The sequence below is a fragment of the Hemicordylus capensis genome, chromosome 6, assembly GCF_027244095.1.
Source record: "Hemicordylus capensis ecotype Gifberg chromosome 6, rHemCap1.1.pri, whole genome shotgun sequence".
Lineage (NCBI taxonomy): Eukaryota > Metazoa > Chordata > Lepidosauria > Squamata > Cordylidae > Hemicordylus > Hemicordylus capensis.
Genome location: NC_069662.1, coordinates 88,376,422 through 88,402,765, shown reverse-complemented (window position 1 = coordinate 88,402,765; position 26,344 = coordinate 88,376,422). Strand labels below are relative to the sequence as shown.

Here is a 26,344-nt window from a genome sequence, read left to right as displayed (position 1 = left end):
AAATTTGCCTCTAAATATTCCTGCATCATGGGTAGAAACTGGGCAATAACCATCCCCCGATGACCGATCCATGAGATCGACGCCCACCGCCCAAGACCTAGCTGCGTCCCCGGCTGCGCCTTGTGTGCTGCCTGATGAGCCCAGAAAACTATGGAGTGGCCCATAACGAGTACCCGAGCCCTCGCCGCTCGTCGCGCAGGGCCTGTAAAGAGAAAAAACAGTCAGCGGCCATCACCAGGGCGCTAGCGCACATATCTCTTGTAAGTGGCAGACTGCCAACGCCCAATGCGTTGAATGGCCTCGCCCGAAAGACCGAGTTGAGAGGCTGCCGAGGCCGCACCAATGCGGAATGAGTGGAGAGAAAGCTGCTTAGTGTCGACCCCCGCTGCTCGAAATGCCTGGCAGGCCACGGTCCAGAACTGGTACTGAGAGAGGGGGCGCCTGTCTTGGTGAATAAACAGGCACCCGGGTGAGGATCCCCGAAGGGTGGAATATTGACTTAAGGCCCGCACAGGGCAGAGGAGCGCATCGTCAGCTCTGCGCAGGGAGACCAAGTGCCCCCTGCCCCTCTGGTCGGTCTTGGAAAAACGAAGACGTAATTGCACCAGGTCCTGGCCCAGGACCAGGTCACCGAATTGCACAACCCTGTCGGCCGGGCTGTTCCGTCCTCTAGGGAGCAACTCACCAGCCCGGAAGGCCCCCAAAAACAAAACTAGTGTGGCCGCGTGAAATAACGCGGCCTCGTATGGAGAGCGGCATACCACTGCAAATTGCTCCACCCCCTTCTGTACTGCAGAGGGTAAAATGGGTCTACAGCTGTCAGCCACACTGGGACGTTCCCGGGACCAGCCCTCAAGCATCCTCCGCACCCTGAAGTCCCCCGTGGTGTCAGCCAGGCCTTGGGATTTTGAATAAAAGGCCAAGGCCGCCAGATAGCCTGCCATAGCACTTGGAGACAACCCCTTACCCTTGAGGTGGACTAAGACTTGCATCAGCTCCTCCGCGGTGGGGGGCCAGACCTGGCCCAATCCTACCTGGGTCCTAAACTCCTGGAAGACCCTGCACTGCCTAGTGTAAGCAGCCCTCGAGCTGTGGGCTAAAGAGGCCCAAACGGCCCTCTGCGCTTCTACGCGCCAAGGCTCCACAGCCACGACGCCATCCGTTCGGGCAGAAGCTCCGCCTCCGGCGCCAGCTGGCAAAAGCGCAGCACCTGGAAACAAGACAGCGCGTCCGCCAGGCTATTCTGAACGCCAGGCACGTGGCATGCAATAAACTGAATATTATTGTACAGGCAGGCTAAGACAAAGGCCCGTACCAGCACCATTACCCTAGGCGACTGAGAGGTCTGCCTATTGATAACCTGGACGGTGGCCTGGTTATCGCACCAGAAGCATACCGATTTGTCCCTAAAATCGTCTGCCCAGAGATGTATGGCTACCACTATAGGAAAGAATTCCAGAAAGGTAAGGTCTTTAGTGACCCCACTAGCCACCCAAGCCTCAGGCCATCGTTCAGCGCACCAGCGGCCACGAAAGTAAACGCTGAAGCCTAGGCCACCCACGGCGTCTGACTGGACTTGGAGCTCCGCCTCTAAAAGGAGGGTATCCCGCCAAAAGGACGCCCCGTCATAAGATTCCAAAAAAGAGGCCCACAGCTGCATGTCAGCCCGCATGGGAGCCGTGACCCTAACCCTATGGTGGCTGCACCTAACCCCCTTAATGGCATCGCAAAGCCGCCGCAAAAAGGGGCGGCCGGGTACCACCACCCTGCAAGCGAAATTCAAGTGCCCAATGAGCTGCTGGAGCTGTTTGAGGGTGACCTTGCGTGCCTGAATGCAGGCGGCCAACAAAGCCCTCAAAGCCTCAATTTTTGACTGTGGGAGCCTGGAACAACCGGTAACAGTGTCTACTTCAATCCGCCCAAAAATAAGGACGGTAGATGGACCCTCTGTCTTCTCTTGAGCAAGTGGTACGCCCAGGTCAGCGCACAGCTTCTGAAAAGCCGTTAAAAGATAGCTACACTGATTAGAAGGAGTTTATTTTCTCGAAGCACATCCTTCCATACACTTTCATGACCATTTACTTCAGAAATAATTGGCTTGATTCTCCCTCAGCTTGAGCTCAAATAGCAAATGAGGCATTGCCAAAAAGAGCTATCCATATCCAAATTAATATTTATTCACTCTCTGAGAGTGGCAGGCCCCTAGGATGCCCTTTCACTACCAGCAGTCAGTATCACAATTACCATCCAACTTGCAGAAGGTACCCGCTTAAACCCATCTTGCTTTCTTTGAATGTCTAGAGATTTTCCTGGGTGTCTTGGATATCTGGGCACATCCCACAAGCATCTGAATGAGGCTTGCAGAGGAGTTGTGTTTAATGGGTTGCACACACAAAACAAGAGCAACATTTGGACTTTGGTCTTGGTTTTGTTTGGTGATGTGGCTATGCTTATTTGCCTAATGAAACATACCTGGACACAGCATTTCATGTAGTTTCTCAGATACCTGGACACAGCATTTCATGTACTTTCTCAGATTTAGTAACCTGAACTAGAATCAGCATTGATTGAGATGTAAGAAAGGCTTTACTGATTGACTAATTAAATCAACTATAGAGAGAACAATACAAAGACATTTGCAATATACTTGCAATTTGCTCTTGCACAAGACTGCCAGAACTTTCTTGGGAGCCTGCAGCAGCATGAGCAGCTCAGAACTACCCATACTAGGCTGCAGAACCTTAGGGCAATCTATATATTTATTTATCCTAGGCATACCCGTCACCAATCTCATGTGTGGCCACTCTCGCGAGAGTTTGCGAGCAGCTGCCAAACTAGCTTTGGGGACGAGAGAAAATGGCCGTCGGGATGAGGATATGGTGGCAGCCCAGCCTGGCCACCAGGATGAGGAGGTGGCCCGGCCTCCGGGATGAGGAGGTGATGGTGGGCTAGCCCAGCCACCGAGATGAGGAGGTGATGGCGGGCTGGCCCAGCCACCGGGAGGAGGAGACATTGGCGGACCGGCCTGGCTGCCAGATGAGGAGGCGGCAGCGGGCTGGCCCAGCTGCTGGGAGCAGGTGACAGGCAGGAGGAGGGGACAGGCCTGCTTGAAAGCCGGCCAGAAACCACAGTCGGGTGGGGGGAGAAGCGGGCTGGGCGGGCCAGCAGAGGTGCAGATGCTCTGTACCCGGCCCAGCTAGTTGTTTTATATTTTATAATAACTACATCAATGTTATTAACACAGGATAAATAGACATTCCCTACCCCCACCCCCTTTTGCATAATGATTTATTATGTTTAGTACATAGGCCCATTTACACATGCACTGTTTAATTTTGTATGTGTATATTCACACCCAAATACAATTTTTTGTAAGAACCAGTCCACAGTGGGTAGAACCAGGAGGAATAATAACAGACAAGGTGTGATTTCACCACCACCATCACCACCACCTTTCTTCAGTAGCATGATGTCAGACTATATTAGCTACAGAGAAACATAGAATAGAATTTAAGCAAATAAAAATGAAATGCAAATCTAATTAGAGCAGGCCTTGAGAATATTTCTTTGGATCTAGGAGTCCGAGAATGGATACCTGACATAATTACTGGACTTTGTGACAGACATTGTGAGGGGAGGGTAATGGGCTTATCTTTATCCCCTTACAAGTAACATACTTAGGGGCCATTCACATGACCAGGCAGGGCGGCAGGCAGATGGTGGCGGGAGGCTGGTTTAACTCACCTCCCCCCCAGATGAGCACTTGAATGTTGCTGGGAGTGTGAACCGCGCTCCCAGATGATCCATGCTGTGTGGCGCAACATAGAGTTCAGGAGGCTGGGATGATGCATCCCGACCTCCAGAGATCCCATGAGGCACTGTGTGACATGTGTAGTGCATTGGAAGATTCCCCCAGGAGATGGGCATTCTAGGAGCCTGTATCTGTGTCTGCTGGAGCTGAACATAGACCCAGCAAACACACAGTCCCAGAGCTTAGGTTAAGGGCTTGCTTACGCCTTTAACCTCGACTAATAGCCGGGTTAAAAGCTGGGCTAGGTGGTGCTGCCTCATCATGATTGGGTCCTATTGCGGTGGTTCTCACACACTGCCTAACGCAAGCTCGGCTTCCCTAGCCTAGGTTAGGATGTGCATAAGAACAGTCTCTTAGAATGGAAACAGGGCTGCCTGAGACAATGACATATTTCATTAAATAACTCTGCTTCTAAATCTCCTAGTCTAGGTTCCACAGTTAAATTTCTAGGCACCTGGACTCTCGCTTGCCTTTTGTCAAGTCCTGAATTAAGGAAGGAGACAAAATAATATTTATCTAACCCAATCCTGGATCTGTAAACTGAAAGTAGAGAAATGCACACAAGATACATAGCTCAATGGTAATGAAAGGCAACAAATTGTGCATTTGTGTGGCCAGTTATAGACTACATAGTCTTTTCATATCCCATACATTTCTGACTGGACCCTAAACACTAAATGTGTATGTACCTGATAGCCAATAATTCGATAATTCAGGATGGGAGTTATATAATTTTGTTTCCACTGAATCCATAATTGGCATATGATGAAATGCACTCTCAGGGCTGAGCTGTAGGCAGCTGTCAAGCGGGTGCTATGGGTCAGAGCCAGGAGGTCAAGCCTGAGAGAAAGCCAAAGCTCAGAATGAGTCAGCACCAGGAAAGACTATTGTTGCCTGGGCAAACTGCAAGCCTGAACTGGAAGCCTTTGCATTGTTTTTTGTTACAGAGCCAGTACTATCCAATGAGCTTCATGGCTGTGCAGGATTTGAACCTGGCTCTCACTCTGTACAGCACAAGACACTACACTGGCTCTCACTCATTTACACTGAGCTTGAAGAGAAGGAGCAGAGGTCACCTAAAACATATGAGAAAAAAACTAAGGGAGTTAAAGTATAGCATTTTCACCTAAATATCCCAGTGCTTGTCTCTACCATTCAGGTAAAATCTATCATCAGACTCATAGCATATCATAGTGTTTTTCACTACAAGGCCTTGGAGCCAGTGGTGGCTTCCATCAACCCTAAGTACGTCTCCCTAATTGTTTGTTAGGTCTCTTTGACTGGAGCCAGTTACACTACACAGCCCCCTTGGCACCGTGTGGAAGCGACTGTTCACAACATGCTGTGCTTTGCCCAGTACTGCTGGGACTCCTTTAAAGGAAATGAAGCCCTATTGAGCCCTAGTGCCATTTTGGAAGATGCACAAAGTGTAGTCCTTCCCAGCACTTTTCCCATAGAGCTCTAATGGGGAAGTGCTGAGAAGAACTACATCTCCCAGCATTGTGTGTGTGTGTGCTTCCAAGATGGCATAGGGGCTCCAGAGGGCTCCATTTCTCTCTAATAATAATAATAATAATAATAATAATAATAATAATAATAAATAATTCGATTTCTATACCGCCCTTCCAAAAATGGCTCAGGGTGGTTTACAAAAAGAAAGGCTCACATTCTAAAAAGAAACTTAAGACACACACCAGCAACAGTCACTGGAAGTACTGTGCTGGGGGTGAATAGGGTCAGTTAGGGTCAAAGAGGGCAATGTTTGGGAAAGTACAATGTATCTCATGTTGAAGTGTGTATGGTTTTGTTTTTTTGCCCAATTAGACTCCGCTTGAAAAATTGTGAAGATCTCTGATCTATCAGGAAAGATAAGAGTAATACAGCAGATAACAAGGCCACATCCTTCAGAAAGTGGTCCCTGAAAATTGAGAAAGTGTAAATTACAAAATGGTGTAACTTTCGTACAGTGGGCTGACATCCTGACTAAACTTATTCAAAGAAATCCCACTGGAATTAGAAGGACAAGATAGGCATGCCCAACTTGTCTCTTTCATTTTAATGGGAATTCCTCAAGTAAACTTGCTCAGGATGTCAGCCAGTGGCCACAGTGAATACACACTACCGTAGAACTCCACGCCAGTTTTGATTCTCCTTTGATTTTGATTCACTTTGGTAAATTGCCTTCCAAAATGAATGGCTTTTCTTCACCTGTTGCTTTTCTTCCATTTCTTGGAGCTTTGTTGGGCCTGTTTTCTTTAATTTTAAAAACTCACATCCAGAAGAAATTGACTCTCTTAGGTGCTGTTGCCATATTTACTTTTCTGTTATACTATTCAAGAACTATTCAAGGAACTATTCAAGGAAATAGCAAAATAAATACTAGCCTTGAGGTATATTATGGAGTTCACTTCAAAACAAAGCAAGAAGATAGGGATGTTTTTAAAAAACACATATTTTGTTTCAGCAGGAGAGAGGGAAAAGAAAGTCCATCTGTATCTTGCATTTGTTGGAGTGTACGGCACTGTCCTTCTTTGCTAGCAAATGGAAAATCAGTCCCCAGTGTATAATTTGGTAATAGGTTTCATATGCATATTTTCCTGAGCATTGTGAACTTTACCAATGTAATTTTAGCATCTTAAGCTTGTAGCAATGCTACCTCAAAATATGGGAAATAGTGGAACCAATAAGAGTAAAGCAGCAGGAGAAATAATTCTGAAGTGTCATCTTCTTGGGAGCATTTCATTCATTTTAAATATGAACTCTTTGGGTCTGCTGCACAAGTACTAGCTTTACTTTAAATGTTCTACCAAGAGCCCTATTTCTAAAGAATTTATGTATTTAATTTATGTACTCTGCTTGTCAGGTTATTAGGTTCCTGCATTTCCCCCTTTGCTCAGGACAAAGGCTAAAGAAGTGGAGAGGGGGGAAACAGTCTCTGCTGGCTTGTGTGCAGTTGCACATTGTTATTCTGCTGCCAACATTGAGAAACCTTCTCCTCCTGATGGACTGAAAGCGTGGAGAACTTCAGTAGTGAAGTTCTCACCTGGTGCACCACCATGCAGGTGCAAGATTGCCAGAAAGTGGCATGTATTTCAGGGGCAGAACTGGAAAGCTGAGCGGGGAACTGAGCAAGATGAGAACTGAGGCTCTAAGGCATGGAGCAAGCTGAAGATTGTGGCCGCAGGAGGAGCAGAGGAGGAGCAAGGGTGATAAGCAGTCTCTCTCTACTGATTACTAAGGTCTCCATGGGGAAAGACAAGGGTTGAGGCAGCAGTCAGAGGGTCAGAATAGAGGCAGATACAGATACATGTTCACTTTGGCATCTGATCTCACAGAAGCCCAGTAGACAAACAACTCACCATGTGGCAAAACAGTTCGTGTACCACTTCAGATTACAAGGAAGGAAATACATAATAAAAAATAAATTTTGTTAGCCGCCCCATAAGAAATTGTTTTCTGGGCAGCTCACAACAGAGCATTAAAACATGAAATAAAAACCACATATCTCATTAAATATTAAACAGACCAAAAGGGGGGAAAGAAAACACAAAATACAAAACACAATACAAAGCAATTTTAAAACTATTTAAATCAGTTAAAAATCAAGTTTGAAAATCAGAACAAAAGAAAAAATATCAGAACAAAAAAACAAAGTGATGAAGCCAGGCAAACCTCACTGGGGAGGCTATTCCATAAACGGGGTTCAGCCACTGAAAAGACCCTCTCCCCAGTAGCTACCTGCTTCACATATTTCTGTTCCACCCAAAACTTGCGTCACTGGGCGGTTTACAATTAAAATCATTTGAAACATTTAAAACATTTAAAACCCTGTATTAAAAATATTAAAACTATACATCTAATTAAAAGCCTGGATGAATAAATGTGTTTTCAGTGCCTTTTAAAAAGTTGCCAGAGATGTGGAGGCTCTTATTTCAACAGGGAGCATATTCCATAGTCCAGGAGGTGCAACGGAGAAGGCCCATTCCCAAGAAGTCGCCAAATAAGTTGGCAGCAACTGCAGATGAACCTCTCCGGATTATCTTAACATCATGTTTGGCAGGGGCACTTGGAGGAGGGCCTCCGAAGAAGATCTTATGAACTGGGTTGGGTCATATGCGGCAAGGCGCTATTTCAAGTATCCTGGTCCCAAGCCAATTATGGCTTTAACGGTTAAAACCAGCACTTTGAATTGGGCCCAGAAGTGGACTTGGAGCCAGTGCAGATGACAAAGCACTGGCGTAATATGCCCAAAACATCCGGTTCCAGTTAATAATCCTACAGCCCTATTTTGTACCAGCTGTAGTTTCCGGACCATTTTCAAAGGCAGCCCCATATACAATGCATTGCAGTCATCTGAGCGAGAGGTTATCAGACCATGAGTAACTGTGACCAAGTTATCTCTGTCCAGGTAAGGTCTCGGTTGGCATATCAGCTGAAGCTAGTAAAAGGTGCTCCGAGCCACAGAGGCCACTTGAGCCTCTAGTGACAATGCTAGATCAATTAGCACCTCCAAACTGCGAACCTGGTCCTTCAAGGACACTGCAACTCCATCTAGAACAGGCTGGACATCATTCACCCAGGCAGAGGAACCACCGAACAACAGTACTTCTGTCTTGTCTGGATAGAGACTCAGTTTATTGACCCTCATCCAGTCCATTACTGGCACTGATTCAGGACAGTCACCGCCTCACCTGTGTCTGATGAAAAAGAGAGATACAACTGATTGTCATCTGCATAATGATGAAACCTTAGGCCAAATCTCTGGATGACCTCTCCCAGCGGTTTCATATAGATATTAATCAGCATAAGGGAAAGAATGGAACCCTGCAGAACCCCAAAGCATAACTGCCAAAGGGATTGAGCAATAATCACTCAAACCCCCTTTTGGAAACGGGCCTTGAGTAGGAGCAGAACCACCTCAAAGCAGTGCCTCTCACATCCAACTCAGCTAACCTATCCAAAAGCATACCATAGTCAATGGTATCAAAAGTTGCTGAGAGATCTAAGAGAATTAACAGGGATGCACTCCCCCTGTCTCTCTCTCTCTGCACAGGTCATTCCACAGGGTGACCAAAGCAGTTTCTGTTCCAAAGGCGGGCCTGAAGCCTGATTGAAATGGATCTAGATACATGACGAATGCAACCCCACAAAAATAGTTACATGTGGGAAATTATCTTCAAGTAAGTTATGAGGGGAATGATTTAATTAATTTAATTGTGGATTAATGAATTTAATTATGGGCAATATATGGAGGGGGTTACGGCCATTGGCTCATGTGAACTTCTGACTGCTAGGACAGATGATTTATTTATTTGACACATTTATTTATTTAACACATTTGTATACCGCCCAAAACACATGTCTCTGATCCATGATCCATTGCATTGGATATTTTCTTGCTGGCCAATGGCAGAAACAGGATATATTTCTAGATGTACTGTTGGTCTGACTCACAAAGTGGTTTTTTTTAATTATTAAGACAAAGTTAATAAAACTTCCATCATGATAATTAATCATGCTTTATCTGAATTGTATTTCATGTTCTATCAGCATTTTGGCAATAATTATGACTGTATGTCCTCTTTCCTTAGGCCTGAATTTGCTGAATAGTCTTATCTCAAATTACTTAGATATTTCTGGGCATGTAAGTTAGCCCAAGAACTTCAGTTTCAGTGATGAATTTCTGGAGAGCAGTGGGATAGAGGTATCTGTCTTCTGGGAAGAAGTCAAAAGTAACACAAGAGAAGCAGGATGCTTCTGAGTACCAGTTGCAGGGGAGTAACAGCAGGAGAGAGGGCATGCCCTCAACTCCTGCCTGTGGCTTCCAGCGGCATCTGGTAGGCCACTGTGTGAAACAGGATGCTGGGCTAGATGGGCTTTGGGCCTGATCCAACAGGGCTGTTCTTATGTTCTCTGCTTGTCCTTTCTCTTTGAAAAGAGAATGTCTGTGTAATTTAGTCTGTGGTCCAGCGTCACTGTTCACCCTGAAGAGGTCAAATCAGTACAGATCTTTAGGCTAGGGGGATGCACACTTCTGCCTTTTGTGCTGCTGTTCATTTATATGCAGCTAATAAGATGGCCATTATTATGCCATGTAGGTTGGAGGGAGGGACCATATGCTGCACATCTCTTCCTTCAAGCCACACAGGGACTAGGTGGTTTTTCACTTATCTAGGAGAAAGTTAAGGGGCTCTATAGGATATCTAAGAAGCATGCTTGCATACCTGCCAACATGTCCCTATTTCCCCATTCAGGTGAATAGGAAAGTAGGGGCATGTTGTTGTTGTTGTTGTTGTTATTAATTCGATTTTTATACTGTCCTTCCAAAAATGGCTCAGGGTGGTTTACACAGAGAAATAATAAATAAATAAGATGGCTCCCTGTCCCCAAAGGGCTCACATTCTAAAAAGAAACACAAGATAGACACCAGCAACAGTCACTGGAGGTACTGTGCTGGGGGTGGATAGGGCCAGTTACTCTCCCCCTGCTAAATAAAGAGAATCACCACGGTAAAAGGTGCCTCTTTGCCCAGTTAGCAGGGGATGTTGGCAGGTATGCACCTGTATCAAAGGTTGGCTCCCACTATACTTGCTGATTGCAGTTGCTTACTTTGTCCCACATACATCAACTGGACTCAAAGATTTCTATGGAAGAATGTAAGAAAAAATTCAATAGGCTGGAAGGCACTGCTTAAAAGAAACACCTGCCCTCTGTTCCACATCCTTGTGACCTCATTGTCTAGGTCAAGGAGCAGATCCCCCCACAATGTGTTCCCAGATTGCAGTCTTCTTACTTTGTTGGAGGCCATTGTCAATTGAACCTGGGGTCAGCGGGACTTTGTGCACAGCAAGGGTCAGCCAGGCTGTATACTGACCCAGGTGCCACATTCAGAGGGCTTGCCTGGCTGGCTCCTTGAGCTCCAGTTCCCACCTTTTGATGGCAGTGTGAGAGTGCAAGCACAACTTTTCACCACTGCCTTTTTCTGCTCTTCCCATCCACAAATGGGCTTCCTCCAGAAGTCTGTGACTTAACACAGTGGCCTCTAGGAAAAGCCCATTTGCAGATGCAGAGAGCAGGGGGAGATAATGTCAGAATTTGCTCATCACATCTTTGGTGCTGCCACTGAAGGAGGATCATTTGCCTTCTGCCTGCTCCCCCTGCCCCACGTTGTGCCCTGACATGCTTAACAGTAGTAGCCATTCCTCCTTCAGTGGCAGTACCATTTTAGATTTCCCAGGTGCCCCAGCACCCTGACATTTGCTGCTGCCACTGCTGCTCACCACCAATTGGGGGCCCAATGCAGGACTGTACTCCCAGGCCCAGCACAACCTGCTGCCAGTCTGCTGTCCACCAGGGTACATGGAAAAGGCAAGGACTCCCCAGGTCCTGAGAAGCAGGATTCAAGGCCCATGCAGCAGCAGTGGCTCAGGTGTTCTGCAGGGCAAGGCATAAGGCAGAACACTAGTTTGGGTTTCATGGGTTCTGTGAACGGCCTGGAAAAAGAAAGGAGAGGGACCCCACAGGATGCTAGGCTAGGCTGGTATGGACTGTAGAAGGTCTGTAGCCAGAGTCAGTTGAAACTGTCGTCTCCAGCAAGGCTTCATTGCCAGGAAGAGCCATGCCCTATCTTGGCTGTTGGCTGCAAACACAAACCTTACTCTTGAGTATTTTACTCCTCCTCTCAAGGAGACTCTTCTGAAGGCAGGCGTCTGGCAGTAAGGTGAGCACTATGGCGGTGATCCTGTAAGGTTTCTCTAAGGCGGCAGTGTCTGTGGGAGTGAGGATTCAGAGGAGACTCCCAGGGAGTTGGGGAGTGGGATTTGACCCATATGAGGTTTTGTACTCTGAGGGTTCCACAGAGCTGCTGGGAGAAGCCGGGTCCTCAGGGGCAAGGCTCCTCATGGGGTCTAAGGGACTGGGAGCCTCCGGTGGAGGGTCCAGACTCAAAGTAGACACATTATTATTATTATTTCTTGTTTACGCAGTCAGACAGGTGTTATTGACTGGTTTGTTTTATCCAGACATCGAGTCCTTCCCAAGGACCTGGGATGGCTGAATTTTATTGTCAATGTTGTTGCTGTTGTTGCACTCCAACCACTACACCACACATCCTCCCAGGAGCCTTCTAGAGGGAGGTCCTGGGGTTCCTGGTAGTGGCGGCAAGTTCTTGGGGCCCTTCTGTCTCAAGGGATACTGGGGTGGTTACTATGTAATCTTCAGGCTGGTACTCCTCATCTGCGGATGTCGTCTCATCTCTCCACTGGGTATCCTGGAGATCTGGTCCGACCCTAGGGTGGACCCTGACAGTGCACAATCCCACCGATTTATCTTCATAGCCTTCCCTCAAGTTGTCTTTCTTGGGCATACTGGACTGTGACAAAGTACGACTAAGGGGTGGGGGGAACACCAGAAACTTCAGATGTAACACCCAACAGCTGGATTTCAAAACAGGCTGTGACAGCAAAGGTAATAATTCTTATGGAATTATCGAAGGCATTCAGTACACAGAGAGAGAGAGAGAGAGAGAGAGAGAGAGAGAGAGAGAGAGAGAGAGAGATGCAAAATGTCCTTCATTATGGCAGGGAAACAGAGAGAAGGTCCATATATTGCAAAGGTCAATAACTCTGCCCTGGTGCTAATTCCTGGTCATACTAGAGTGGAGCAGAATATTGGGATCTGCCCTCTTTTATTGTAATGACTACCTTGGGAGTATTTTTATACTGAAGAAGACACAAGATATAAATGCCTTAATAAAATAAATACATGTTTTACGCACATGCTCAAATCTAGGCTACAGAGTTTCAGTTGCAAGCATACATAGCTTAGTGGGCAACCATGTATATACATTGGGAAAAAGAATAATTTCTTTCATCCATGTATTCTTTCTTCTTTTGGCTTATTTATTTATTTTAAAAGCTGATTTTCTCCATGCAGTTGGCTGTCTCCAGCTTCTGTTTCTTCACTGTGTCAAGGTTTGCTTAAGCTTGAAGGTTTTTTTAGGCTTGACCAAGCATTGACAGCACTATAACAGCAGCTAATGTTGGAGTCTGCCAGGCTGATGGATTCAATAAACTTATTGAAATCGCCAACCCCCCTTAAAAAAAAGTTTAAAAGCTGTAGAAGGTGAAATTTCATTCTTTCTCTTTCTACAAAATTCCCATTGACATTAATAGGAGCATGATGTGTGGAACTGTGTTACTGAACAGCACTTAATATTTAAAAGATGCGTCAACCTTATGCATAGAATACATCATCATGATGTTGCTTCCTTTCCCATGGGTAATCTCTCCACATGCATCCTCCTGTATTTTAACAAAAATGGTGTGCACTGCATGCCTCACTGCTAGACCCAGGGTTTTTAATATCACACTTAAATATTCCTCGTATACACTGTCAGCCTACTGTTGCATTTTATGCTGCGTGGAGAGTTTTTTTTTTAAGCCACCACAGCTCTTTTAGTTTGTAATATTTTTTGTGGCTTCCTTTAGCAATCTAATTTTTATTATAATTGAAAATGTGGTTTTAAAATCTGGGTTACTTCACATTTACATTTACAAAGAGATGAGTAAATTGCACAAAACAACATAAGTTTTTACATAGTTTTGCGTGGCTAAAACTAGCCCCTATCAACCCCTTGCAGTTCTGGTGCCTGGAACAAAGGTTCAGTTGCTCCAGTTTGTGAGCTGGCCCGGAAATCAACTCTACCTGTCACTTACTACGTACCACGGACCGTTCCTTGGTATTCAGTATTTTGCTATTGAATGACAGACCTATGCTCTGTCACTGCTGGGATAAGAGCCCTGCCAAGGATCTGTGATGCCATTCATAGCAAGGCTGGCCTCAGAGGCAGATATACCATATCCACCAACCCCCACTTGCAACCACCATTTCTGTTACAAGCTAGGAAGGGCCTTGGCTCATTTTTTGTTTCAGAGCTCCGTAAGCTGCCTGTATATCAGTGCTCTGCTTTCTCCCTCCTGCAGCTATTCCTATGCTGACCACTAGTGACTGTTTCATCCAGCCTCCCCTAAGTCCTACTGCCAACCATCTTCAAATAGGATGCTCAGACGATCAAGGCACTATGTCAGTTGCCCTTCTCGGGGATGACCAACATGAGGCCAGTCTTCCATGTTGGGCAGATCTGGAACAATTTGATCCATATGTGTTTATGAATCATTATGTTCAGTTATGAAGCGTTTTAGATGGAGCATCCTTGCATTCTTCCCCTTACATGTTTCCCCAACTTGTTCCAGCCACTGCCATGCTTGTGGCTCCTTCTAGTCTGCCATATTGTTAAGTTAGCAGTGAGGAGAACTTCTGAGCTGACAAGGTTGGACTGATTTTGAGGCATCTCTACTCAAAAAATTGTTTAATTTTTTAAAAAAATTATATCCTAGTTTTCACAAAGCAGCCAGCAACATTAATGAAAGCTGTAACCAGCGTGGTGTAGCGGCTAGAGTGCTGGACTAGGACCAGGGAGACTCGAGTTCAAATCCCCATTCAGCCATGAAACTAGCTGGGTGACTCTGGGCCAGTCACTTCTCTCTCAGCCTAACCTACTTCACAGGGTTGTCGTGAGGAGAAACACAAGTATGTAGTACACTGCTCTGGGCTCCTTGGAGGAAGAGCGGGGTATAAAATGGATAGATAGATAGATAGATAGATAGATAACATACCAGTGGCAAAATGGCACTTAGGAAGTGCACATACCTTTCTCCAGGGATTACTCATGCACTGGATAGAAGGAGGAAAGGAGCGAAGCAGTACAACTATTTGGAAGGGGAAATGAATTAATTGCTGCAGGTTCCTTGAGACAGAGATGCGAAGGAGGGGAGAAACCCAGTATGAGCAGGGACTGGGAGCGAATTGCCCATCACATAGGAACATAGGAAGCTGCCATATACTGAGTCAGACCATTGGTCTATCTAGCTCAGTCTTGTCTTCACAGACTGGCAGCGGCTTCTCCAAGGTTGCAGGTAGGAATCTCTCTCAGCCCTATCTTGGAGAAGCCAGGGAGGGAACTTGAAACCTTCTGCTCTTCCCAGAGCGGCTTCATCCCCTGAGGGGAATATCTTACAGTGCTCACACTTCTAGTCTCCCATTCAGATGCAACCATGGCAGACCCTGCTTAGCTATAGGGACAAGTCATGCTTGCTACCACAAGACCAGCTCTCCTCTCACATGTTTTATATCACATGTAGCTTGGCTCTTAGTCCTCTAATTCTGTTGCTTTCACAAGCGCAGCTATGAGATGTAACCTAGAGTCTTTATACCACCCTTCCTGCAAGTAAGGAGGACTTGGAGAGCACTAGAGTCGTGATTTTCAAAGTATGGGCCATGACCTAATACTGGGTTGTGGGACATTAGGCACTAGATCCCTTACCAATTCAAACTTTTATGATCTCTTAAAATACCATCTACAACAGTTTTAAAGTTACATTGCAGTTCTAAGACTAATAGCTTGTTTCTGGTAAAATTGCTAAATGTGCGCTTATGGACAATGTGCAGAATGTAGCAGTTCTGAAAGTGACCAGTCAATGAATGAGACTGCTTTTCTGTTCCCTGTTGAGAAGATACGAGCTGCAAAATGCAGCCAGAGACTTAGAATGTATTGCCCTACTGTGATATTATGAAAGCTCTTATGAGAATACATTATTATTTTGGGTTGCAAATAATACATTAATAATAATACATTATTATTTTGGGTAAGTGATTGCCTTCAGCTGGGTACAAGAAAAGATGTTTGAAAACTCCCAACCTAGAGCATCATATAGAACCTAGACTAGTTAGGTTTCATGAAATAAAAGGTCTTCCTAGAAGCACACTGCTAAAGTTAAGGAAAGCCTAGAATAATAAACTTGGAAGCAAAGATTGTTGCATAAACTGCATAAACATTTCACCCTGCAAAACATTCTTAAAATGATTCCCCCTGGGAATGAGTACAGACTCATCACCAGAAACAAGACAGCCTGGGAATAAAAGCTATATATTGCCTATGTGAACCATTATGGTGGTTGCCAGATTTGTCTTTGGAGTTGTTTAAATTACATAGGCTGTAGTACCAACTCATTTATAATAGTTATACTAAATAAAAAAGATGCCTGAGTTTATATGAATACTTAGCCCAGAGTAGCCTTTATATTTGTCCTGTTTGAGTTCTGTAATAGTTTTCCAATGTCCCTTTCCCTTGAGGACCAATAGTCCTTGGCTGCCTATGTCCAACTCCATCTCTCCACAGAGGAGCTAAGGAAAGGGGTACAACTATATCATGCATGTCGTTGTATCCCTTGGAGAGGCAGCAGGCTCCAGAATGTCTGCCTCTAATGTGCCCCATATGTGTGTAGAACACTTAGTGAAATAGTTTCTGTCCTCCTACTCAGGTTTGTCCTACTATGCTGTTTCCTTGCCTCTTTCTACCTGGTTGTCTCTTCTGTATGTCCCCAGTCATGACTGAAGCATGTTTACTATCTGTATTGTTCTGCTGCAGATTATGCAAACATATTTTTTCTAGGGAAGAAACGGTGCCAATTATTGTGTAAAACTGTTTGGTAATATCTATTTATTATTACATTTCTATATTGCCTAAACCTTCAGTCTCTTGGCAGTGCACAAGACAACAAACAAGCACAGTATTTTAAAAAAAATTTAAGAAAACATTTTTTAAATTTGATTTCGTTTAACAACTTTATAACCAAATTAAAATTAAGCGGTTAATACAGCTAAATGCCTGGATAAATAAATGTGTCTTCAGGGCTCATGTTTTCAAAGGCAAGTTGGTATCTACATTACTCACGCAAGGGGCTGGCAACTTCTACAACTTGTACTTTATACTAAGGATTATGGTGTGCTGTGGCATAGATAGGGGGAAATGCTAGGACAAGCCAGGGGCAAAAATGAACAAGCTATGAAACTGTCAGAATCCGGCCAAGTCCTGGGCAGAGTCTGTCTGTTGGAGTATGGGCAGAGTTTGATGAGTCCAAGAAGGAGGTTCAATAGCAAAACTCTGTAGAGGGCTGATTTTGAAGTTCTGATCTTGTTTATCTGCCAGAACTAGTTTTTTCCTGGGTAGACCTTGCATGACACAACAAACTAGTCAATCTTACGGCAGGCTCATGAACTATTTCACATGTGCATCAGCTACTGGTACCATTTCAGGTACTGCAAAGGCTTGTGTTAGATTCAGCTGTTGCAGAGAGGGCAAAGACACATAGTTTTGCAGCCTTACATTTCCTGATTGGAATTACCTGAAGTGCAGTGTTTTCTTGAAGCAACTCTTCATTGTCTGATCCTGAGTACATGCTGTTGCTTAAATTACCACACTCACCCTTCAGAGGGTGCTCTTAGTTAATCTTACAGATAATGATAGGACACAAGAAAGGCTACTGTTTGTAAGATGCTGTATGTAGGACCAAAGCCACTTAGGACTGTAGAGATCAAAACAAGCAATATGACACCACAAAGGCTGGTGCATGGTTGGAATATATATATTCCTGGAGATCACCCCTCTCAGAAGGTTGACTGCTGTATTCTTCACCTGATAAAGCATGCTTAGTTTGTTTTATAATAATCTGGCCTTGACATTATAAAGCATATGTGGCCCTTCCTGCCAGACTTCATCCAGCAAGCTCTTCAAAACTCATGGTCAAGACCCTAAAAAAACTCTTGTTTCTTACGAAGATAGTCTTCATAATAAAGATTGCCTTAGCAGGGAAATCTGCCAGCAGGCTCTGAGCCCTTCACGCTTTAAATTCCTACTAGGTCTTTCACTCCCATCCACTTTGTTTTATCAGATGGCTTCCAAACCCATGGCTCCATTTCCTTATTCTTCCCAACTTTCTCCAAAAATGGAATTCATTTTATAATCATGATAAATGAGATGCCTTTAATATCTGAAATTTGGACAAAATGATACCTGAAAGCACAAGTCAATGTGTATAAAGCAAAAGTGACCATTTTGGAGAAACACACATTAAAGCCCCTTTGTCCTAAGGCATATAGTCAGCAATTCAGCTTTTCATTGATGTCTTAATCTTGGGGAAGACTGGGGCTCATATGTCCATGCACGTTTATCACTTGATGGCTGCATCACAGAGCAGTAAATTAATACTGTTATTATTAATATCCTGCCTTTCTCCCAGTGAGTTTCCCAACGAGGCACTGACCAGTCCCAGCCCTGCTTAGATTCAGCAAAGTTGCTACATCAAGGCTATTCACACGAGCGTGCAAAACCGGGCTAAGGGAGCCCAGCCTGGTTTTGCACACTCATGTGACCCACCAGGATCGTGCCTGATCCTGGTGGCTACACGGTGGCAAACCCGCCTAAGTAGCCTCCTGCTGACATGAGGTTAGGGGAGCGAGTGCTCCCTTGACCTCATTTTTTAAATCATGTGTCTGCTGCAGTGGCTTGCAGCTGCGGCAGACACACTCGGGGGTAGGGGGGATCCCAGTAATGCACCGCACACTTGTGTGGTGCATTATTTGGGCTCCAGGGATGGGGAGATGCGTGGCCACGTGGCCCAGCACCCCAACCCTGGAGCTGCTGGGCGAGCCGCAAGGAAAGCCGCCGCTCATCTGGGTGGGCGATCATTGTCTGTGGATGGGGTAAGTGAAACCCGCTCTACTCACAGACCTCCCCCGAGCTCTTCTCCTTGATTGTGAGAAGAGCTCCCATGTGTCTTTAGACTAGTATGGGTAGCCAACCCACAGAACGTGCCCATTGCATGTATGAATTAGCTATCAAAGATCAAATACCATAGAAGATTGCCAAACAATCTGCTCCTCCCTCTATATAATGCTTTTTAATTGAGTCAGTTCACACATTTAGTTGCATACCATCAAATGAGGAGCTATAGGAGGGAGAGGCTGTACCTCAGTGGAAGAATGTAGATAGTCCCAGGCTTAATCCCTGGCACCTCCAGGAGGTTTTACAGACAGGGCTTTCTCTCCGAATCCACTCTGAATGGAGTGTGCCAGTCCACATATTCGCTGGATTTAACCCGACCTCCCTGCCAGCTATCAGGGGCCAGGACAGACAGGGCTTTGTTTTTCTCCAAAGGGAGGCTGCGAATTCTGGCTTAGCCCGAGTTATGTCTGGGGTAAAAAAAATCCTCTATTTCCAGCAGCTTTTGAAAAAACAACTCTGGGGCTTCTGCTTTCTCTGAAGGTGTTGATGGAGGTCCTGATGGCTATTTGAATGGTCCAGCTAATCCCTCAAATTAAAATGCCTCCAATCTGTTGCGAAGCAGATTCGCTCTTCAGATACCCCGAGGCATAGAGCCATGTGTGAAAACCTCTAGGTAGGTCTGGGAAAGACCCTTGGAGAGCCGCTGCCACACATCTTTTTGCACCCTTTCAAAAACAACCCCGTGCAAATAATTATGCTGCCAGTCAGTGTAGATAATGCTGAGCTAGATGGATCAAAGGTTTGACTCAGTATGAGTGCTTCATAAGTGGTGAGAAATCAAGTTTGAAGGCATATCACCCCACTGCCTTATTTGTAAGTGCTGCTTGTGGGCACCATGTGTCAATGCATTTAGCACAAAGACCACACTTTGGGTCAGGTAAATCCTTGTGCATCACACAGAGGACAGCCTTCTGGTGATGGGGGTATATATCTTCTCATATTTGGCCACCTGCTCCTTAGGCTCCATCATGGTTTTCAGAAAACAAGTAAAAACGTGGCTCCTCACTCAGGCTTTTATAAGAGAGAACCCATATATGCTGCTGCTGCTTGTGTTTTGTGTGCTACTGTTTTATATAGGTTTTCAGACTTTTAAATAGAGATATATATTTTTAAATTTTGTACTTTAAATTTGTATCTTAATTGTGCATCATCTTAATTATACTGTAAACCGCTTTGGGATTATTTTCATGAAAAGCGGTTTAGAAATGGAACAGTAAAATAAAGTGATACATCTATGAACCGGCCCCAAGAGTTGCTGTGGTGGCTTAGGACATAAGAGTTCCAACAGTTCCTACTCTCCAGCATCATGACATGTGTTCTGCTGTCACATCAGTGGTATTATGATGGCATGATATGCCGACACAACAGTGCAATGTTTTAGGATTGGGTTAGTGGGGAAGGAAAAGGAGAACCGCGTGATGTGGCTCGATTTAATAGTGGTTCAGGAGTACTGCTGACTTACAGCAGTACTCCTGAACCACTATTAAAACGAGCCACATCACACTGTTCCCCTTTTCTTAAAAAATATCTTTGTTCTTACCGTTGCTGCAGTCCTCTGATTAGATGCCTTGAAACATCTCCTTCTGCATACCTTTCTTTGAACTTCCTTCTGCATATGCTATTGGTGTGGGACAAGTGGACAAAGAGAGGTTTTTCTCCCTCTCTCATCATATTAGAACCCAGGTCATCCGTTGAAGCTAAATTATAGGAAATTCAAGACAGACAAAAGGAAGTGCCTGTTTATACAACATGTTGTTAAACTATGGAATTGACTGCTGCCAGATGTGGCTGGCCACCACTCTAGATGGTTTTAAAAGAGTTTTACACACATCCATGGAAGATAGGGCTATCAACAGCTACTAATCTTGATAGCTGCATATTTCCAACAGGATCAGAGGAGGCATGCCTCTGAACACCAGCTGCTAGGGATCGCCAACAGTTGCCAGCTGCTAGGGATTGCCAAGAGGGTAGTTGCCCTCTTTCCCTCCATTACAGACTTCCTAGATGCACCTGGTCAGCCACTGCATGAAGCAGGATGGTGGACTGGATGGACCTTTGGCCTGATCCAACAGGGCTTTTCTTAGCTTCTCATGCTTCTGTGCTGGCCTCCTCACCTACTCATACCTACAATGGCCTCCCCACACCCTTAGGCAAAATTTCTGTACGAACACCATTGTCTTTGTGTTTGGGGCAAGACCATTTCCCTTCTGGTTTGGTGTCACAATTGGAAGCTGGTTTATCATCATCATTGCTAAGAGTTTGAGCTACAAACAGGACTTCCCTAGTTCAAATCCCAGCTCTGCCAAGAACTCACTAGGTGGCCTTTGATAAGCCATTCCCTCTCAGCTGCAATAAAGGTAAAGTGTGCCGTCAAGTTGATTACGACTCCTGGCGCCCACAGAGCCCTGCGGTTTTCTTTGGTAGAATACAGGAGGGGTTTACCATTGCCTCTGCCCACACAGTATGAGATGATGCCTTGCAGCATCTTGCTACAGTATGGCGATAATAATACTTATAGGGTTGTTACAAGAATTACAAGAAGATCATTAAAGTGAAGCACTTTGGAAACTCACAAGTTCTAAATATCATTATCTGTTCCTTCGAGAATGGGCACAGTCAGTGATGGGAGGAATGGTGCTAAATAGGCATGGTTGAAAGATGAGAGGTAGGATTATGAGATCAAGTTATTAGGATGATATCAAACTAGCAAATTAGCTCTAGTTTGGACAATACCAGCCCTACTCTCATGTGATTAAGCTGTAAGTGACTATAAGCACATCTGCCCTAAGTACATCATTCCTTAACCATATGAGAGACATATTAACAGCCTTGTTGCATCAGGCCCAAGGCCCATCGAGTCCAGCATCCTGTTTCGCACAGTTGCCCACCAGATGCCTCTAGTTCTACAATGTCCTCCTTAAGATATGGTGACCAGAACTGTACACTGTACTCCAAATGTGGCCGCACCATAGTTTTGTATAAGGGGATTATAATATTAGCAGTTTTATTAACCCCCTTCCTAATGATTCCAAGCATGGAATAGGCCTTTTTCTCACCTGCCGCACATTGAGTAAACACTTTCAGTGAACTGTCCATCACAACCCATGATCTCTCTCCCGGTCAGTCATTTACAGCTCAGACCCCCAAGAGCTTATATGTGAGGTTGGGTTTTTTTCACCCCAATATGCATCACTTTACACTTGCTAACAATGAACCTGATTTGCCATATTGTTCCCACTCCATCAATTTAGAGAGATCCTTTTGGAGCTCCTTGCAATCGCTTTTGGATTTCACTACTCTAAATAGTTTAGTGTCATCTGCAAATTTGGCCACCTTGCTCCTTACCCCAACTCCTAGATCATTTATGAACCAGTTAAAGAGCGCTGGTTCCAGTACCGATCCCTGAGGGACCCTGCTTCTTACTTCCCTCCATTTAGAGAGTTGTCCATTTATTTCTACCCTCTGTTTCCTGTCCTTCAACCAGTTACCAATTAAAACATGAACCTGCCCTCTTATCCCTTGACTGCTAAGTTTTCTCAAGAATCTTTGATGAGGAACATTGTCAGAAGCTTTTTGAAAGTCCAGGTATACTGTGTCAACTGGATTGCTTTTATTCACACACCTGTTGACAATCTCAAAGAACTCCAAAAGGTTAGTGAGGCAAGATTTACCTTTGCAGAAGCCGTGCTGGTTCTCCCTCAGCAGGGCTTGTTCTTCTATATGCTTAACAATTTTATTATTGAGAATGCTTTCCATCAATTTGCCTGGAACAGACGTTAAGCTAACCAGCCTGTAGTTTCCCAGGTTCCCCCTAGATCCCTTTTTGAAAACTGGTGTTACATTGGCTACTTTCCGGTCCTCTGGTACAGAGCCTGATTGTAGGGATAAGTTATATATTTTTGCAAGGAGGTCAGCAATTTCACATTTGAGTTCTCTCAAGTGGATGCCATCTAGCCCTGGTGATTTGTTAATTTTTAATTTTTCCAGACAGTTTAGAATGTCATCTCTTTTCACCTCTATCTGACTCTGTGCCTGAGAAACCTGGTTCAGGCACAGGTATACGCTCGGTATACTCTGACATGAAGACATGTGTAAAGAACTCATTTAGCTTCTCTGCAATCTCAATATCCTCCTTAATAATTCCTTTCACTCCCTCGTCATCTAGAGGACCAACCGCCTCCCCGGCAGGTTTCCTGCTTCTGATGTATTTAGAGAATTTTTTTGTTATTCCCCTTGAGACCTTTAGTTAAATGTTCCTCAAACTCTCTTTTCGCCTCTTTTATTGAGGCTTTTCGCCTCTCTTGCTTTTTTTTTTTTTTGGCCAGAATTTGTGTTCTTTTCTGTTCTCTTCATTTGGGCAGGCCTTCTAATTTCTGAAGGAATTCTTCTTCCCCTTTATAGCTTCCTTGACGTTACTTGTTAGCATGCTGGCATCCTCCCAGATTTGGTGGTACCTTTCTTCCTTGTTGGTATACCTTCTAATTGGGCTTCTATTATTGTGATTTTAAATAAACTCTATGCATTCTGGAGCCACATGACTCTCCTGATTTTCCCTTTGAGTTTTCTTTTCAACCAACTCCTCATTTTATAAACTCCTCATCCAAACTGCAGTGTTGTTACGATATTGCATTAAAGTAGTACATGTTGGGGGCAGTTCAGATTGACTGCATTCCTGTGTGATTAAGGAATGGCATGCTTGTGGGGGAGATGTGTACACTCATGCACTACTTTAAAGTGGTTCTTGGAGCACATGTAGAGGGGTAGTTCAGATGAACTGCCCCTCAACAATTAAGGAGACATGCCTTTTCACATGGGCATATACACATTTATTTATTATTATTTATTTAAAATATTTATACCCCACCCGTCCAATGCACTATTGCGCAGGGTGGCTCACAACAATAAGATAGACACAGATACAATAAAAGTAATAAAATTAACTATTTTTTAAAAAAAGATTAAAAACCACAATTAGGTTCAATTTAAAACTGAAAATTATAAAAAGCTAAAGAAGCTAAAGAACCTACCAGATATAACAAATTAATAATGGAGCATTAGAAGGCCTCCTTAAAGATGTGTGTTTTAAGATGTTTTCTAAAAACACTGAGGGAAGAAGCATGGCGAAGCTCTTCAGAGAGGGCGTTCCAAAGCTGAGGGGCCACAACCAAAAAGGCCCTGTCTCTAGTCCCCGCCAATGGGATATCTGTTAGTGGTGGTCTCATGAGCAGAGCCTGAGATGATGAACCATCATCTGATGACATCTGAACCATCTCTAGGCACTTCAACATAAATGATTACTTTAAGTTGTAAATGTCACTTTGTTGAACATATGTCACTGCCTTTGGCCCATCTAGTTCACTCTTGACTGGAAGCAGCTCGGCCTAGAGACACCAGGGATTATACTTGGGACCTTCTGCATGCAAAGCATGTGCTCTACCACTGAGCTGTAGCCCTTCCCCTTGTTCAAATGTTTGGCAGTATTTGTAAGTATTTCATTCTATACTGTATACCCCAATGCCTTAACTGTTCTGATCCAGATTCAGACTACTGGATACGTGCAAAGTAACTGAAGTAAGAGAGTGATGTAGTAGCAAACATATATGTGTGCATGGCTGTAATGACATTTCCTTGTATCACATCTATCAGGTTAGAAGCAGCTAATAATTTTCTTTTTTCTACTCACAGCCTGGCATTATAATGGCATATCCTCATAAATCAACCTCAACCTGGAACATTGCTTAGGAAATATAAATGTATGTGCATTGCAGAATGATCTGAGATTACAAAAATATATCAGAAGTCAAAAGTAGCTGGTGGAGAAATGCTATGTCTTTAGTTTATTGAGATTGTTTGGAGGATCCTAATGTACTGTCACTGAAAGAATAATTTTTCCTTTACAATCTACTTAGCAAAGATTTATCGATCCTTTCCCCCTTCATAGAGAATTACTGATCCATTTTAGAAAATCAGATTTTCACACCTTTCATGAGAATGTGCACAGTGCAGTTCCCGTGGGATTGCCAAGGAAGTTGACTTTGACATGAAATCCCCAGGTACTGAGGCACAATAGCCTATAGTCTCTTTGCTGATTTGTTGCACAGGGTGGTAAAATACTTTTATACATTTATAGAGAAATGATTGCACTGCAAGGACTTGTTTTTCTATGCTAGCAAATGGCATTCAGGACCCTGTTATTTGTGTATACAGCATTTTTTCAGGGCTTTCTCCTCCTCCCCTCCTTACTTTTCAGCAGCAATGTTCTGAACAGTAAGGTAAGATAAAAGTTGTTGAAATTCATGTTGCAAAGCAGGACAGTTCTTCTCTGCATGCGTTCACCACTCTGTGTATGAGTGTGTGTGTGTGTGTGTGAGAGAGAGAGAGAATGTGTGAGTGAGCGTGTGTGTAAATAACTTTGTTTGTGATGTGTCTGTTCTCTGTTCTCATTACAGTTGTATCCTAGGTAGCTAAACATTAGGCATGTTATATTGAAGTATGCATCATAATGAAGGTGATTTATTATAATTAAAACGGCATGGAGAGCAGCTTTTATTAGACATATTGTTTCACAGGAGAGCTTAATAAAGGGCATTATTATTAGTTATAGATCTGTGTGAAGGATGTTGTTTACTGAGAGTTATGTGAGTATTAGTCAAAGTCTGGAGTTGCTCATTTGAGCTGTCCACTGTGTGGTGGGGGAGGCATTTTGTACACAGCAAAGAAAAGAATTTTAAGACTGGAGAAAGAGGAGAGAGAGAGAGAGAGGAAATGCCGCATGCATGAATTGTTCTCTGCAGGAGCAGTTCTAGAATACTTTATTACATATCTTCGGAGACAATGGCATGGACTGTAAGTAGCTCCAGTCTCTCAATATAATAACGCACATAAAGTTGGGGTCAGATTGGGTTCGCTCTGGGGTTTGATGCTACAGAAGGTCACTCGGGAAATCGATGTACCAAAAGGCAAAAAAAATTAGACTGAAGTATTCCCTGCAATCAATGAGATCCCCCCCGCCACCGATTTAGAGTGGACACTGCCAGGTGTGAATCTCAGAGCTTCAAATGCAGTTTTCTATGTTAGAGTCCAAGAGGCACTGCAAATGTATTTTTTCTTTCTTTTAATAACTGGGAAGTGTCACAATAGGGGCACAGCGAAGCAGATCAGCCTAGCAAGCTTCTGAATAAATCTGAAAAGCTGTATAGCACAAACTGAACAATCAGCAGCATGAACATAATGTAAACTTATTACTGTAAATTTCGTCTAGATGTGCTTAACTTCCAGGGTAACCAGACTGTTAGATAACACTTTGAAACAATGCCTAGGCACATTTTTAAAGGCTTTTAAATATACAATATCCTCTGTTTAAAATGTCTTGCTGTTCTATTGAATATTATTGTGGATTGCTGGCAGGCTGCTGTATTATTTTACAGGAGTTTTTTGGATGAACTTCTCTATTCTACCATCTTTTAAAGTTTTCAGAATAACTGAAAGTGCTTTTAGGAGTTCCTCTTTATTGTAATACATTACTTCTTCAGGGTGAAGAAAGCGTTTGGGAGTGATGAGATGAGAAGTGGCAATGCTACAATAACACATGTCTGTAGAATGGGGGCAGTCTTTTTATCCACTATTGAATGCGTGAGAAATTAAAGGACACCGTAGGTGAGTTTTTGTGTCTACCAGTTAAAAACTGGAAAGAAAATGTTATTGAATGAAGATATATGGACAGTTCAGTCTAAGACTCAGTTAAGCCAAATAAATGAAGATATTTGGACAGTTTAGTCTAGAACTCAGTTAAGCCAAATTACCAGGATTTAAGCTGATTTGGCCTCACTGATTTCACTAGGAATATATGG

General features: G+C 44.1%; 1 protein-coding gene across 4 annotated transcripts in view; it reads left to right on the top strand.

The window, feature by feature from the left end:
* Window positions 1–26,344, top strand: part of POU6F2 (POU class 6 homeobox 2) — a 559,658-nt gene that overhangs the window by 94,411 nt on the left and 438,903 nt on the right. Inside the window, exons 1-2 of one of the 4 annotated variants that reach the window (XM_053259877.1) lie at window positions 25,252–25,340; window positions 26,027–26,150. The exons of 2 other annotated variants lie outside the window; for them this stretch is intronic. The gene's annotated coding sequence lies outside the window, so the exon portion shown is untranslated. Of the gene's footprint in view, window positions 1–25,251; window positions 25,341–26,026; window positions 26,151–26,344 lie in introns of those variants that run through there. One more of the 4 variants, XM_053259878.1, reaches the window with a different exon arrangement.